This window comes from Rhinatrema bivittatum, chromosome 5 (assembly GCF_901001135.1).
Source record: "Rhinatrema bivittatum chromosome 5, aRhiBiv1.1, whole genome shotgun sequence".
Classification (NCBI taxonomy): Eukaryota; Metazoa; Chordata; class Amphibia; order Gymnophiona; family Rhinatrematidae; genus Rhinatrema; species Rhinatrema bivittatum.
Window position 1 is genome coordinate 42,957,829 of NC_042619.1, and position 14,930 is coordinate 42,972,758.

General features: G+C 46.0%; 1 protein-coding gene across 3 annotated transcripts in view; it reads left to right on the forward strand.

Moving 5' to 3' along the window:
- TMEM135 (transmembrane protein 135) overlaps positions 1–14,930 on the forward strand; it is a 698,244-nt gene that overhangs the window by 115,145 nt on the left and 568,169 nt on the right. The gene's annotated exons all lie outside the window — the stretch shown is intronic.

Below are 14,930 nucleotides of genomic sequence, written 5' to 3' on the forward strand. Positions count from 1 at the left end.
GTCGCCGCTATGTCCCTTCAAATAGCGGCCTGCTGCACCGTAGTGACACGTGCCTGCCTCTCTCAGACCAGGAGCAACACCCCTGGGAAGGCCATGGAACCAGCAGTATCATTCCTTGCGGACGCTGCCTCCGATCTGATGCGCACAGCGGCCAGAGGAGTGTCATCAGCTGTGGCTGCCAGGAAATAACTCTAGCTCCAAAGCTGGTCAGCCGACGCATCTTCTAAAACGCATCTCACAAGGATGCCCTTCAAAGGATCCCTCCTGTTCGGCAGCGAACTAGAGAAACTGGCCAACAAATGGGGTGGGTCCCCATTGCTGTGCCTACCGGAGGACAGGAATAAAAGAGAAACCAGCGACCCTTTCCCCGGTCCTCCAGGGGCAGAGGTTCACTGCGCTTCAATCCATACAGAAGCAACTATCAAGCGCCCTGCCCTAAGGGCAGGAACCAGTCCTTTCGGAACAAGCACAACAAGAGGGGAACCAGCTCGGGTCCAGGCCCCAGCCGCACCCCACAATGAGATTCAGCCGACCCGTCCAAGGGAAGAAGCCATAGGGGGCAGACTGGCCCTATTCTACCACAGATGGGTCGAGATAACTTCGGACAAGTGGGTCCTAGCCATCATTCGAGAGGGGTACTACCTGGATTTCCTACGAACCCCTCCGGACAAGTTCGTGGAATCCCCCTGCCACAACCTCTCCAAGAGGGTGGCAGTGGAAGCTACACTGACCAGACTACTGGCCCTCGAGGCCATAACCCCAGTGCCTCCACAAGAAATAAATACTGGGCATTATTCCATTTATTTTATCGTTCCCAAGAAAGCGGGGATGTTCAGGCCCATCCTGGACCTCAAGTCAGTCAACTGCCACCTGAGGATTCCCTGCTTCCGCATGGAAACCCTACGCTCTGTAATAAGGGCGATACAACTGGGAGAGTTTTTCACATCCCTGGATCTTTCGGAGGCCTACCTATATATCTCAATTCATCAGGAACACCAGCGCTTCCTACGCTTCAAAATCCTGGACCATCACTACCAGTTCCGGGCACTACCCTTCGGGTTAGCCACAGCACACCGGACGTTCACCAAGATCATAGTGATGGTGGCGGCAACACTGAAGGAAGGAAGGAATCCTCGTACACCCTTACCTAGATGATTGGCTGATCAGGGCGAAATCCCCAGAGGAAAGCCACCAAGCAACCAACAGAGTCAAAACTCTACTGGAGAGCCTAGGATGGGTGGTCAACACAAACAAAAGTTGTCTGCAGCCCTCACAGTCTCTAGAATACCTAGGAGTCCGATTTGACACCAAAGAAGACAAGGTCAGCCTGACTCCCACAAGGAGATCAAAACTGAGGAACCGGTTACAAACCCTGCTGAGCAAACCTTGCCCCACAGCATGGGATTACCTGCAAGTCCTCGGTCTGATGGCATCCACACTGGAAGTAGTGCCATGGGCGCAAGCTCACATGAGACCCCTACAGCGCTCACTTCTATCGCGATGGAATCCACTGTCTCAGAACTACGCAGTACGTCTTTCACTCCCGGGCAGAGTCCGGATCCAGCTACGGTGGTGGCTGCAGGTCAGCCACCTGAACCAGGGAACAAGGCTATCTTCTCCAACCTGGAACCTGCTCACCACAGACGCCAGCCTACGAGGAGTTAACCGCCCAAGGGCAGTGGAACGCAGAAGAGTCGGAATGGAACATCAACCGCCTAGAAGCGCGGGCGGTCAGACTAGCCTGCCTACGATTCGCCCACAGACTCCGAGACAAAGCGGTCAGAGTAATGTCGGACAACGCCACGACAGTGGCCTACATCAACCATCGGGGGGAGGGGGAACCAGAAGCCAACAGATGTCTCTGGAAATAGAACCCCTAATGTCGTGGGCGGAAGTAAACCTCGGCTGCCAATAATCAAAATGACCCTGATGGCCCTTTGCCCTTACTATGTCACAGGGGCTACCGGTGCCATTGGTCGGCCCTCGGGCCGTCCATTGCTCCTACCATATGACAGGGGCCATTGGTCGGCCCACAGGCCATCTATTGCTCCTGCCATGTGACAGGGGCTGACCAATGGCACCGGTAGCCCCTGTGACATAGTAAGGGCAAAGGGCCATTGGCGTCACAGGGGCTACCGCTGCCATTGGTCGACCCCAATGACATAGTAAGGGCAAAGGGCCGTCGGCGCCATTTTGATTACTGGCAGCCGATGGCCCAAGTCCAGGAGATTGCTCCCGGACCGCTCCTGGACCCCCGCTGGACCACCAGGGACTTTTGGCAGGTCTTGGGGGGGGGGGGTGTCAGGAGGGTGGGGGGTTGTATTTAATTAATTTGGCAGGTCTCGGGGGGGGGGGGGTTAGGAGGGTGGGGGGTTGTTAATTAATCTAAAGGGTTGGGATGGGTTTTTTTTTTTTTTGGGGGGGTTCCCACAGAAATAGAAAGACAAAAGTTTTTTTTCTGATCTGGGGAATGGATTGAAATGGCCCTCCCCAGACCCAAAAACAAAATGGGGAGAAAAAAAAATGTTATGCACTCCCCTAATTTGCTCCATAAGATGCACAGACGCCCGGGGACAGAGCTGGTTTAGCACAACATTTTTTTTTTTTTAATTTTCCCCCTCTGAATCCTAGGTGCGTCTTATGGAGCGAAAAATACGGTAAGTTGTTCTTTTCTCTCTAACATGCTCGTTCACCATTTTGCAACATACTTCACTATTTTGTCAGTACTAACTTCTGATCATACTTTTACACTAAATGGGGTCCATTTGTTCCTATTGCGTACATCTGATAATCTTCACATTCACACTCTCCTACACTAAAACATCTTCCATTTTCCCTTTGACTTCCTCATTTTACAAACCCCTTCTCTGCTTTCCGCCCTCCTTTCCTTCTCACCTTCTATCATTCTACTCCCTCCCTCACCTTCCAAACCACCTTACCTTCCATCCTTCCATCTTCCGTCATTACCTTCCATCCTTCCTCCTCCTCTTCTCTCACCTTCCAACACCCTCACTTTCCATCCTTCCCCTCCACTTCCTCCTTTTCCTCACCTTCCACAAGCTGCATCTTCATTCATTCCCTTCTCTCACCTTTTGAATTCTCCCACCTTCCATCCTTTCCTTCCCTTCTTCTGTCCTCTCCCCCTCTACTCCCTTACCTTCCAATTCCCCACCTTCCATCCTTCCTTCTCCTCCTCTCACCTTCCATCCTTCCTTCTCCTCTCTCACCTTCCAACACCCTCACTTTCCATCCTTCCTCCTCCTCCTCCTCACTCACCTTCCAACACTCTCACTTTCCATCCTTCCCCTCCTCTTCCTCACCTTCCACAAATCTGCATCTTCATTCATTCCCTTCTCTCACCTTTTGAATTCTCCCACCTTCCATCCTTTCCTTCCCTTCTTCTGTCCTCTCCCCCTCTACTCCCTTACCTTCCAATTCCCCACCTTCCATCCTTCCTTTTCCTCCTCTCTCACCTTCCATCCTTCCTTCTCCTCTCTCACCTTCCAACACCCTCACTTTCCACCCTTCCTCCTCCTCCTCCTCTCACCTTCCAACACCCTCACTTTCCATCCTTCCTCCTCCTCCTCTCTCACCTTCCAACACCCTCACTTTCCATCCTTCCCCTCCACTTCCTCACCTTCCACAAATCTGCATCTTCATTCATTCCCTTCTCTCACCTTTCAAATTCTCCCACCTTCCATCCTTTCCTTCCCTTCTTCTGTCCTCTCCCCCTCTACTCCCTTACTTTCCAATTCCCCACCTTCCATCCTTCCTTCTCCTCCTCTCTCACCTTCCAACACCCTCACTTTCCATCCTTCCCCCTCCCCTTCCTCACCTTCCACAATCTCCATCATCTTCATTCCTTCCCTTCTTTCACCTTTCAAATTCTCCCATCTTCCATCCTTTCCTTACCTTCTTCTGTCCTCTCCCCCTCCAATCCCCCACCTTCTATCTGTCCCCTCCTCTCCTTTCCCCTCCTCTTCCAACCCTTCTCGCCTGTGGCAGTCAAACAGGAGACAGAGAGGGATCAGGTGGCCGGTATTTCTAGCTGCTTCCTCCTGCAAGCTCCTTTCTCTCCTGCATAGAACAGCTTTTGAACCACATAGTAGGGAGCTCATCTGGCAGCACGAGGAGGAAGTTAAAAGTCTGGACCACTGACTCGGCTCTCCTGCTGGAGAGGTGTACAATCATTAATCTTCGGCTCTGCATGGGCCGTCACAGGAAAGAAGTTGGCAAGAGCAGTAAAATGATTTTTGGCCCTGCATGGCCATGAATCCGACAGGAGTAGCTGTTACTTCTGGGCTGTCTCCAGGGTGGAGCTTTGGTAGGAGCAACCTGTCGTCTTTGGCCCAGGGCAAACTTCAGGCCAAAGGCAGGATGACAGAGACAGCTATTTTGCAGGAACATTGAGAGGGAACAGTGGCGCCTATGGTTGTAGCCACATTGGCCATAGGCTAGCTATGGTTCTGGCTGCTGGGAGCCACATCCTAGTTAACAAAGGAAGACTGCAGACAAGTGATTGTGGCTGCAGGCAAAGGTCTGTTTTACTTACAGAATCCAATCCACTGAAGATTTCACACTGAATACTGTTCCATCAAAACTCTGAAACAGTAACTGCTCCAAAGATTACATCCTCAGGATACATTTCTGCATGAACTGATGCAGCATTCAGATTTCAACAACACATTTAAGGTTGTAACAGCAGTGTTGGCTGAAGTCCCTACATCCACGAGCTGAGGGTTTTGTTCCCGTAACCATCTGCAAATTCCAGTCTCTAGATGTTATTTACAGATTACCTAGTTCCAGGCAATAAGGTATTACTCCAACTCTTTAGGTAAACACCATCAGGTTCTTTTATAAAAGGAGATCTCTGTGGTTTTACTGAATAATTGGGGGAGTAAGCTGTAAAGCTGGAATCTTCCATACTGTGTGGGAGCTTACTTAATGTGCTGGTTACCGCTGAGGTTCTCTAAAGAAGAAATCTTTAGTGGATTTACAATACAAACATAAGGGATTTCTTAAGTTGGTTGGCAAGAGCTTAAGAGCACACAATGATATTATTACACAGGGTCCCCAATGCTTAATGAGCAACTGGTTAGAGTATAAAGGGGCTACGTGAGTGCTATCAATCTAGCATCCATCACGAGCACTAAAATTCACGAGAATTATTTAACAAACAAAGCTAACTCATTCTTATTTCTATGAATTATTGTGTCGATATAATACTTTTTGTTTTCAAGGTTAAACAGTAAATTTTATAGTGAAAGAGAAAATATTAATGTTTTTATGGTAGATAATTTTCAAAACTTGTATTAACACCTCAATACACAACCCAGTAAAATAAAAAATAAAAAAAATTTGCACTAATGCACAGAAGTGCATGGAAGCACTCAAAGCATGCTCAGTTTTTTTTTTATTCTTTCTTTATTAATTTTTTCAGAAATATTACAAAGTAATAAACAACTTTGCAAATGAAATATTAAAGTTTTGAACATTCATTCTGAATTCAGATCCTTATACATTAATATAAATAAGAAATATATATTGTTCAAAACGAAACATCATAGGAGTAATCCCAAGAGAACGAAATTTGTAAATGAGGAGATTTTTTATAAGAAACTTAATATAAAAAATAATTTGGATATTCATGGAAGTTTCAACAATACTAATTACTTACACCTCCATCTTTTGTAGATATCTGCATCACTATCTCAGTTTTAAAGCTAACTAATTAATCTGTCAGAGGACTGCAAATGTTGAAAGAGATTCTCACTGTCCTCTAGTACTGTATCTTGCTTTCTTTCTCCCATGGAAGGAGTGCGCACAATCACCAAGCCATCACTGTAAGGAGGGATGAGGTAGTATATGTTCTCCAGTTCTGAGTTGTACTCCTTTTAGGGAGTTACCAGTGTAAACACACATTGATGCCTTGCACACAGCTGGTCACAGTTATCTGCAGTGGCGGTCAGAAATGCACAAGTAAGGATAAAGTACTTCCTCCCTTCCCCACACCAGTGGTATTTAGCTCAAATTGCGTGGATGTTTGAACCTAAAGCCAATTGGATGTTTTTCTTATGTTGGCACCAGGGTCTGCTGAAGATCTCTTGTGTGTAAGTAGGCTGTTTGGATAATTAGCAGCAGTTAATACTGTATCTAAAGTTAGGTCATTTTTGTTAAAAAGTGCCCAGTGTGCAGTCTGTCAAGCAAACTGCTTGATTTTCCCCCCCTTTTCCAACAAATGTACAGCATTGGTGCATACAACCTAGTGTAAGATTTATATTTATTTATTTAACAGTTTTTATATACCGATGATCGTTGGGAACATCTCATTGGTTGACAAGGAACAAAATGCAGCAACAAGCTTTACAGAGAACATGGAACTGAAAAAGGGGGGGGGGGTAGGGTGAATTGGAGGAATAAATTAAACAATAACAATTAACAAGGCATATAGATGAGAATAAAGCTATTTACAGGAGGGAATAAAATAAGATTTGCAGAGGCGTGGAATGAAGGGAGAACAACTGAGAGATGAACTCTTCTGCCGTGGGTTGCAGCAGTACCTTTCTTCACATTGCTTTTTCGAAAGGAACAATATTTATTTCCCGTTGATAGCAGAGCTGAATTAGCCATGCTGTCTGGGAGAGCATTGCGATCCAGAGTAGGCGGAGTTTCCTCAGCTAACCACAGAGTTTTGACTGTGCGGCTGCGCGGTAGTGTTCCCACGTGGTTCCCTCACCTCTTCGGTTTCTTTTTTTCCGTGAGCCGGTCGCACGCGGGGTTTTTTCCTCTTGCTGTTTTTTCCTGACAGGATTCTTTTTTGACGAATTTTTTCGTATTTCTTCTCAATTTTTTCTTCCCAGATGGCTCCGAAGCCTTCTGGGTTCAAGTACTGCCAATGTGGCAAAATTATGTCCATCACGGATGGACATAATTATTGTTACATCTGTTACATCTGTTTGGGACCAGATCACGACCAAGCATCGTGTCAGGACTGCGGCAGAATGTCTCCATGAGCCCAGCAACAGCAGGCAGCAAGGATGGAGAGATTGAGGACGGGCACTTCGGTTCCACCATCATCCGTGCACTCTTCACCGGGACTGGCGAAGTCAGGTAAGGCCCACTCAAAACGGGCTTCCTCATTAGGCCCATCGGAATTCAAGAGAGTCGTCCCCAGTACCGGGCCAGGGTCTCATACACCTTCAAGGCCTTCCAGAAAAGCCGGGACTCCGGTGGCAGTACTACGTTTAAAAGAAGCGGGGGATGTGTCGTCTAGATCTGCGTCTTCAACGCCAATAAAACAGATGCATGACGCACTAAAAACCTGTGAGACACGTACGGCGCACAGCATGTCCAAAACACATGGATTGGCGCACGGCGCATCTACGGCACAGAGATTGCTGCACGACGCACCTAAGGTGCGTGGTGCAAGAAGGATGCAAGTAGAGTCGCCAGGCTAGGATGTAACAGGCAAGCATCATCATAAGGCACATTATTCACGTCCATCGAAGCATACTGCAAGGAAGAGTACGGAAAAGAGAAAACACTCTCATGATTCACAAAAAATTTCTAATATCAACTCTGACGTGGATGTTGAAAATCTATCTGCTCCTGAATCCCTTTCCTCAGGTCAGACACCACTCAGTGAGAGTTCGTTTTCTAGTCTCTCATCCGTATCTGGGTCTAAGAGACACTCTCCTTCCTTACAGATTCCGTTAACAAAATGTATTCGCCCATCTCCTATTATTCCACCTCAGGACCAACAAAAAGGAACATTACCTGATGACATTTTGTTGGCGGCAATTCCAACAAAAGCCCCAAAACAAAAGCTGCACGTTCCTCCAGAGGGCACTCTTGCGGCATCGGCAATGACTAAAATCTTGGAAATCCTAAGCTCTTTTTTTCCAGGACCTAGAGCATTCAAAACCAATACCACCACTGGACTCCCCTCAAGGTTCACCAGCTTCACCTTTAAATGTTGAACCATTAGAACCAGATACTGAACATACACCGGTCCCACCGCTTAGCCCAGGTTCTCCGTGATCAATCCATTCTTCGAACTCTTCGACGGGAATGCTATCTGACCCTCCGGAGGGCCTACCTGAGCCTTATTCTCCTCCGGAGGACGACTTATGCAAAATTTATTGAAAAAGTAGGCAACCTCCTTCAGGTGGAAACTGGAAGAGTGCCTGATGCTAGGGCAGAAATGCTAGGAATCCTAAAGATTTTTGAATCTCCTCCCAAGCCAACTTCTTTATCACCACATTCGGTATTAGAAAATGTTCTATTCAAGATCTGGTAAAACTCCTTTCTCAACAACGGCAACCTCTAGAAAGATTGACATTAAGTATAAAATGCGTAATTCCACAATTTATGACAATTCTCAGCTTCCTCATCACTCCATTGTGGTTGTGTCTGCCTTATCTAAGGCTAAGCTTACTAAATTACATTCAAATGCCCCACCTGGCCAAGAGAATAAATGTCTAGATGACTTTGGAAAGAAGGTGTACCACTCCTCCATGCTCGCAACTAGAATACAGCACCATCAATTTTATATTACGCAGTACCTTTTTGAATCGCTTCAAAAGCTGCGTCCAGTTTGTTTATTGGAGGACAACACACTTCCACAGTCTTTTTTGGATATAGAAGAGGGTCTCAGGCATTTACTACGGTCAATTTGAGTCATTCGAGTCATAGGCAAGGGCGTCCGCTTCTGCTATTACGGCCAGACGCCTCGTTTGGCTTAAGGCAAGCACAATTCGACCTGACGTACATGAAAAACTTGCTGATATTCCATGCACAGGAGACAATCTCTTTGGAGATAAATTCGGAGACACAGTCTCTCATTTAAAAGAACAAAGTAAAGCTGTACTTTCCCGTACAACACCCGCAGAGTCTCACAAAACTCAGCACCAATTTTATCCTTACCGTCGTCGGTATTATACAAGACCATACAATAGACCCTATTCTCAATATATTTATTATTATTTATTTAACAGTTTTTTATACCGACCTTCATAGTAAATAACCATATCGGATCGGTTTACATTTAACAAAGGAAAAACTGGGGTAACAATTCTGGTAAACAAAAGATAACAAACGAAAGGAATAAGTCAAAGTTACAATCAACAAGGAATGGAAAACTTGGAGGCTTAAACAAGCTGGAAGAAAGATAAAGGCAGAAGAATAATTATAGAGAGATACAACTGAGTAACGGGTTAAGGCTGAGTGCTTTAACCTGGAAATGCCAGTGTCCGTTGTATTATATATAGACCTAACCATATGTCTCACCCAGAAACACAGCTCAACCCGTTTCAAGGGGTCGCCCTAGACAACAAAGGCAATTGAAGCAAACACCGACACTAACAAAAACAGCCATCATCTTTTTGAAATTAATACAGCCACCACTACCAGCAATGTTCATAGGAGGATGCCTTTAATTTTTCCTCAACAGTTGGGAATCCATCACATCAGACAAGTGGGTACTCAACATCATAAAGAACGGTTACCCTCTAAACATTCAGTCCACTCCCTCTCTGCCTCATATCCCTCAGAGACGAATGGTACAATTCCACTCAAGATCCCTCACAGTGTAATTGACAAACCTTCAACTTCAGCAATCCATACAGATCATCCCTCTTCATCAACATCATCAGGGATTTTATTCCCAATACTTCCTTATCCCTAAGAAGTCAGGGGGTGTTCGACCCATTCTGGATCTGTGGCTACTCAACAAACACATCCAGAAAGAGAAATTCAAAATGACTTCTCGCAAAAATATCTTGCCGCTGATTCAGCCCAATGATTGGCTATGTTTCATCGATCTGAAAGATGCATATTCCCATATACCAATTCACCCATCTTCTTGGCGTTACCTCTGCTTTCGAGTTCAGAATATGCATTACCAATACAAGGTTCTTCCCATTGGCCTATCTTCAACCTCAAGGGTATTCATGAAATGCCTAGCAGTAGTGGTGGCTCACCTCAGAAAACTTTCGATCCAAATTTTTCCTTATCTGGACGGCTGGTTAATAGTAGCGTCAGATCAGTCTACACTGAAAGATCATACGTTATGCACGATCATTGCCTTCAGAAGCTGGGATTTCTTGTCAACTACGAGAAGTCTCATCTGCAACCTACTCATCTACTTCAATTCATAGGTGCACTCATCAATACAGTAGAATAGAGAGCATACCTTCCTGCGGACAGACCCTGACAGCATTAGCTCACAACCTTCTCCACAAAAACTAGGCATCAGCACGCCAAGTTCTGGAACTTCTGGGACATATGGCAGCAGCAATCTACCTGGTTCCCCACACCAGACTTCACATGCGTCGCTTACAATGGGGCTTGAAAACTCAGTGGTCTCAATTTCTACAACCACTGAATTGCAGGATTTAAATTACAAACGCGATGAAGGAGGACATTCGCTGGTGGCTCTCCCCCAGGAACCTTTCCTTGGGGGTCCCCTTCTGTTTACCCCCTCATCAGCTCACACTGACCACGGATGTCTCCAGCAAGGGTTGGGGAGCCCACCTAGGCGACCTGAAGACTCAGGGTCTGTGGACTCCTCAAGAGTCTTCATATCAAATTAATCTCTTAGAGTTGCATGCCATTTGGAAGGCACTTCAGATGTTCTCTGCTGAAATCAGAGGATTGAGCCTAATGGTATATACCAACAACCAAGTAGCCATGTTTTACATAAACAAGAAAGGAGGGTCCGGTTCCTGGACACTGTCAAGAAGCAACTCAAATTCTCCGCTGGACAATCAAAGCTCAAGTATCCATTCAAGCTACCTATCTTCCGAGTCTGGACAATGTAACAGCAGACCGCCTAAGTCGAATTTTTCATCCGCACGAATGGACTTTAAATCCAGAGGTGGCGGTAAACATTTTCCATCAATGGGGTTTCCCCGCAATAGACCTCTTTGCTACAGAAACCAACAGACAAGTCCAAACCTTTTGCTCCATTTATCCGAGCAACCTACGGTTCGCTCCCGACGCTTTTCTCATTCCATGGTCACCAGGCTTAATGTCTGCCTACCCTCCCATTCCACTCATCTCTCGAACAATTCAGAAATGCATTCAAGATGTGGCAGACGTGATAACTCATCGCCCCAGCATGGCCAAGACAGCCATGGTATCCGTACCTCATGCAACTTTCCATTCGTCCACCGATAACATTACAAAACCTTCCACATCTTCTGACTCAAGAAGGGGGCTCTCTACTTCATCCCATGAATCAATCACTTCATCTCATGGCATGGAGATTGAAAGGCAAATACTAAATCACTTAGGTCTATCTTCACAGGTAGAAGATATTCTTATTGCTTCCAGAAAACCTTCAACCAGATGCAATTATACGGGAAAGTGGCAGTGGTACTTGAACTGGTGTAGTCCAAGAAACATAAATCCTTTTTCAGCCACTGCCACTCAACTACTGCAGTACCTGCACACACTTTGAGGCAAGGTTAGCCACCGCTTCAGTACGAGTTCATATCAGTGCTATAGCAGCCTTTCGTGAACCTCTTAACAATTTTCCAATCTATAATCATCCATTAATCTCCAGATTCATGAAGGGCATGTTACGGCTTCACCCACCAGTGGGTAAACCACCAGTACCATGGGACTTAAATGTAGTCTTGGAACAACTAATGCTTCTTCCCTTTGAACCACTCCAGCAAGAAGAGTCAGTGAACTCCAGGCCTTGGTTCACTATTCTCCTTATCTAAAGTTCCACCATGACAAAGTGACCCTCTGTCCTCACCCTTCCTTTCTACCAAAGATAGTATCGTTTTTTCACCTTAATCAGACTATAACTCTACCTATTTTTATGCCAAAACCTCATACGAATGAAGGTGAAAGCTTTTACAAACGTTAGACTGTAAAAGAGCATTGGCTTACTATAAAGAAAGGACTCAATCAGCTTCGAGGCCTTCTCAATTGTTCCTTTCCTTTAATCCAAATGACCCTGGACAACCAGTCTCAAAAAGGACCATAGCCAGTTGGTTATCACAATGCATTCTTTTTTGCTACAACAAACGTTCCATTAAAGTTCTCACAAAGCCTCAAGCGCACCAAATCCACGCCACCGCAGCATCAGTTGCCCACTTGAACAAAGTTCCCTTAATAGATATCTACAAAGTGGCAACATGGTCGTCCATTCATATCTTCACGTCACACTATTGCCTGCAACAATAAATGACCTCTGATGCAGCACTAGGCACAGCAGTCTTATCAACACTTAAAAAGATAGGAGACTGTCTGTCTACTACTTCAGGGGTTGCTGTCCAAACTTCCAAAGACATATACGGTATGCACGGACACAACCCGGGAGCTTGGAACTCCCAGACAGCATGGCTAATTCAGCCCTGCTATCGACGGGAAAAAGGAAGTTTGCTTACCGTAAATGGTGTTTCCATAGACAGCAGGATGAATTAGCCATGCGTTCCCTCCCTCCTCCCTAGACAATCACGCAAGGGACACACATGGTTTGCTAATGTATCTCTTGCTTGGCTACACAGAAACTGACGAGGTGAGGGAACCGTGCGGGAACACTACCGCGCAGTCGCACAGAGTGAAAACTCTGTGGTTAGCTGAAGAAACTCCGCCTACTTGGGATCGCGACGCTCTCCCAGACAGCATGGCTAATTCATCCTGCTATCTGTGGAAACACCGCTTACGGTAAGCAAACTTGCTTTTATAAAGCATCTAAGAATTTTATGTTGGCAGGTGTTTTTTTTTACTCTGTTACCTGGCTTTGGGGTTAGTTTGTCTTACTGTGTAATATTTTCACAGTGCACAGTTTTTTGGCTTGTCAGAATGGCTTACCCTCATCTGCTTTGCTCACCTCACTGTCCTTGCAGCCAGACCTGCTTGTGGTGATGGTCTTGAACTGGAGGACATACTGGAGCAACACTTGTAATGTAGGAGCTATGTTTTCTTAAATTGATTGTAAATTCTTGCTAAAATTCATTTATTTGTCAGGAAGAACAATATTTTCTCTATTATTACAGCCCCTTCTCTTGCTAACCGAGCTGATTAGCTGTGGTCTTTGTAGCATTTGCCAATCGCAGGGTTATCCCACGACCAGCAACACTTGCCCCAGGATGCTGATGGCCTCTGAAGAGGCAGGAATGCTGCCATGACGCTTTCTGTAACGCTGCTCCCCCCCGGACTCCCTTGCGTGCACAGCACCTTATGAAGTCCCTGTGGTGGGGAAATACAGCTGCTGGTGCTCAGCTATGATGTCACATGGCTGGATATAAAAGGCCCAGCCACGCTCCACAGGACTGCCTCAGCAACAGGTCTTCCTGATTGGATGCAGTGCGTGTTGCTCTTGCTTTGGTTCCTGTCTACCTTGCCTAGCCTGCCCCGCCTTGCTCAGCCTATCTTGTCCAGCCTGCTCTGTCATTTGCTTCCCATCATCCCAATCCTTCTTCAGTCTATTCAGCACTCACCTGTACTTTGGACCTGGATCTCTCTCTTGCCTGCTGCCTGCCTCTGATTTCAGCTACGAACTCTGTCTACACCCCACTTGCCTCCTGCTTTGACCTCCAGCTTGTTCCTGGTAATTGTCTAAGTGCAGCCTGTTCAGACCTTGCCCTCACCCCGGTCTCTTTCTCTTTCTCTCTCTATACGCCCTGTGGGACCTTTGCCTAAATCCTGCTGGTCCCTGAAACCCAAAGGTTCAATCCGCAGAGAACGGGCTGGTAGAGGTGAAACTCCAGTACATTCCCAATCTAGAGTGCGTTTGCCAGCTGCCGGCATGGGTCTAATAGGTTCACATACTGGCTACATCAACCATACCGCAGCACAAGAATCCACTGTTCCTACAGTCTTCTCTTCTCTTGAGGTTAGACTTATGGCCATGTATATTGCAGTATGTAATTCTCTTCCCTTTTTAAGAGTGCCAGGTCATCCCTCAGCTATTACTGTTTCCAAACTTATAATGGAGTGTACTTTTACCAAGAATCAACCTATCTTTCTTGCAAAACATATTTAATTGTAGCGTTCCTTAGTAATAGTTTGCTGAGCTGAATTTAGTTCTGGTAAAAATTTGTGGGATGTGGCTTTTTTTTTTTTGACCTAGCAGTTTCCTCTTGCTCCTTATGGACATTCAGGTAAAAAAGAACCAGGGCTGGGATCTGGCACTATGAGCCTTCATTCGCTACTACCCATTGCAACGACCAGTCCTTGCCAGAGGCCCATGTACCAGGGCTCCTTCCAGAGCCCTGCAATCATGGGTTCTAAATCTGGCCACTAGGTGTCACTATTGCACAATGACTATGACTCCCTCTGTAGCATCATAGGTTGGGCTACAGACGACCTAAGCTGGGACTCGAACCTAGATCCCTCTCCATGGCAGTGCATAGTACTTCCCCGAGCCACCAGGCCAGCCGCGGGATCTGATTTTAATGAATGAAGAATAATGCATTATTGAGGGAAAAGTGAAATCCATATCAAATTAGGAGGCATAAGCCATAGATAGTCATAGGTTTAGGGATTAAAGAGAACAGGAGACAGGTCTGAATCCTTCAAGAATTTGTTTCTTGTAAGTCTCCACTGCATTACAGAATGATGTGAACCTTTTATTTTTACAGTGTTAGGTCTGTGTTTCAGGCATTTTGTATAATTGAATAATTACATGAATCAAATAGAGAGATGTCATGTTGAAACCTCATTGTGCTATGTTAATTGCTGGCAGTTGGTGATTTTGAATAGATGAGCAAGGGAGGGGCAAATGAAAATGTGCTTCAGGGTCTTTCCTCCTCTCCTCTCTACCCTTTTCCCATTCTCTCTCTCTCTTCCCTCTCCATTTTGCCTCCAGTTCCCTTTCTCGATCTGAGTGTCTCTTCCTATCCATTTTCTAATCCACTCTCTTTTCCCTCCCAATGCCCGGTTGGTGCTGGCATCAGCTTGCTCTTTGGTTG